Raw genomic sequence first — 3,091 nt, 5'->3', positions numbered from 1 at the left:
AAGACAGCTGCCTGGCCAACTGACTAGAAGAGACCCATACTTGTGCCCATTCCAAAGAGAGGTGACCCATCTGAATGTAGAAATCAATGGACAACATCATTAATATCACATACAAGTAAAATTTTGCTAAAGATCATTCAAAAATGGCTGCAACCATACATTGACAGAGAACTGCCAGAGGTTCAAGCCGGATTCAGATGACGTAGAACGAGGGATATCATTGCTGATGTCAGGTGGATCTTGGCTGAAAGGGAGAACACTAGAAAGAAAGCAAAAATTTTCGACTGTGTGGGTCAAGACAAGCTATGGACAGCCCCGTGGAGAATGAGTATTCCAGCACATGTCATTGTACTCACCAGGAACCTGTTCCTAGACTAAGAGCCAGTTCCATTCAAACAGAACAAAAGGACACTGAATGATTTAAAATCAGGAAAGGTGTGTGACAGGGTTGTACTCTTTCAACATATTCATTCCATCTGTAAACTGAGGAAATAACCTGAGAAGATGGATTATATGAAGAAGAACGTGGCATCAGGACTGGAGAAAGACTCTTTAACCATCTGCAATCTGCAGATGATACAACCTAGCTTGCTGTAAATGAAGAGGACTTCAGATACTTACTGCTGAAGATCCAAGATGGTATGAGTTGCATCTCAATGTAAAGAAAACAAAAAACCTCACCACTGAACCAATAAATAACCAATAAATAGCACATTTTGCTCGGGTCCACTATTAACACTCATGAAAATAGCAGTCAAGAAATCAAATGTCATATTGTTATTAGGCAAATCTGCTGCATGAGATGTCTTTTTAAAAAATGTTCAAGACCAAAGATATCAGTTTGAGAACTAAGGTGCATCTGACCGAACCATGGTATTTTCAGTAGCTTCATATACCTGTGAAAGCTGGACAGTGAGTAAAGAAGACTGCAGAAGAATTGATGCATTTGAGTTCTGGTGTTGGAGAAGAATATTGAAAGTACCATAGACTGCCAAAAGAACCAACAGATCTGGTTTGGAGGAAATACAGCCAGAAGGTGATGAGACTTGGTCTCTCATATATCAGAAATATTGTCAGGAGGGACCAATCCTTGGAGAAAGACATCATGCTTGGTAAAATGGAGGGTCAGTGAAAAAGAGGGAGACCCTCAACAGATGTATTTGCACAGTGGCAGCATCAATGGGTTCAAGCTTAACACCAATTGTGCGGCTGGTGCAGTATCGGGCACCTGTTTCGCTCTGTTAAGCATTGAGTCTCACTCAATGGCACCTAAAAAAAATCATTCCATTATCTGGATGGACCACACTGGGTGTCTCCATCCTCTGTGGGTGGACACTGGGCTGTTTCTCTTTATGACTGAGTGATAGTCCATTGTGTGAATGGACCACGCTGTGTGTCTTCATCCTCTGTGGGTGGACACTGGGCTGTTTCTCTTTATGACTGAGTGATATTCCATTGTGCATGGACCACACTGTGTGTCTCCATCCTCTGTGGGTGGACACTGGGCTGTTTCTCTTTATGACTGAGTGATAGTCCATTGTGTGCATGGACCACACTGTGTGTCTCCATCCTCTGTGGGTGGACACTCATGTTGTTTCCACCCTTAGACTCTCGTGAACGGTGCTATGATGAACTTTGTTGCACAAGCATCTCTCAGAGCTCCTGCTTTCAGTATTCCTGGGCTTCTGTCTACGAGTGGGAGTGGAATTGCTTGGTCAAATGGTTGGTGACTCTTGGTTTGACTTTTTGAGGACCTGCCGGGCTGTTTACCATGACATCTTGCTACATCCCCTTGGCAATGCTGTAGGAATCCTTTTTCTTCCCATCCATACTTGTGTCCAGGTCATCTTCAGTGACAGGAAAGTCAGTTCCCAGAGACTCTAGCCTCATAGCCCTGCAGCAGCATCCTGAGCGGAGGATAATGTCCGCACTTTGTGAAATGGTATGCAGTCCTTGGGGACTTGGCTCCATCTGGCTTGTTAACCTCTTCTTCACTGAAGTTCCTTCTTGGTTTCTGGATGTAGGTCATGTCCTCCTGGACTGCCAGGTGAAAAGGAAGGGCCTATTCATTTTGCTGCAGCATAGCAATGGGATGCCAGCTCTCTTGGCTCCTTGATTGGTACTTTGTGTGCTGGTGGCACGAGGCCATGTCAGCATAAATCAGGATCCTGGCTCCCTGGTGGGGAGCAGGAAAAACATAAGCTCATGTTGATGAGGCAGAAAGTTTATGATAGAAACTCCATCAATTTTATGATGCTGCTATAAATGGTGGGTGTTTGCATACAAATGAGCCAATTAATGCAAAGAAAAGAGACAGCCCAGCAGGCAGTGGGCTGGGCCAGGTGGTTCAGGGGTACCAGCTCTGGGAATGGGGACCTCTGGGGTTTTACTCTGGGCTGGGAACTTCCGCAGGGATGGACAGTGGAGTCAGAGCCGGGTCCCTTCCTCCAGGGCACAGCCATGAACTCAGCAATCTGGGGCTTGACTCCTGGCTCCTTTTCTGGTCCTCTATAAGGTGGGACGGAAATGTCCACTAGAGAAACAGAACCAATGAGACGTACACGAGGTGCTTCAAACCTCATAGAAAATCCATCAGAAGACAATGGAAAGTCTCCACTGACTTATTGAAGCCACTATCAATCCCCTCTCTCTCTCTCTCTCTCTCTCTCTCTCTGTCTCTCTCTCTATCTATCTATCTATATCCATTCATCCATCCACCCTGTGGTGGCTTGTGAGTTGCTGTGATTCTGGAATCTATGCCATGGGTATTTTAAATACCCGCAGGGTCACCCATGGTGGACAGGTTTTAGATGAGCTTCCAGATGAAGACAGACTAGGAAGAAGGAGTGATGAACTACTTCCAAATATTTAGTCACTGAAACCTTATGAATAGCAGGGGAATACTATCAGCATCAGAATATTGAACACTGAAACATGATGCAGACCACTAGAATATTGTTAGATATAGTGCTAGAAGATTAACCGCTCAGGTTGGAAGGTACTCAAAATACGACTGGGGAAGAGCTGCCTCCTTAAAGTAGAGTTGACCGTGATGATGCGAATGGAGTAAAGCCTTTGGGACCTTCATTTG

The sequence above is a fragment of the Chrysochloris asiatica genome, unplaced genomic scaffold (assembly GCF_000296735.1).
Source record: "Chrysochloris asiatica unplaced genomic scaffold, ChrAsi1.0 scaffold00319, whole genome shotgun sequence".
NCBI classification, from domain to species: Eukaryota; Metazoa; Chordata; class Mammalia; order Afrosoricida; family Chrysochloridae; genus Chrysochloris; species Chrysochloris asiatica.
The sequence above is the reverse complement of the archived record's forward strand: the minus strand, read 5'-3'. Positions refer to the sequence as shown.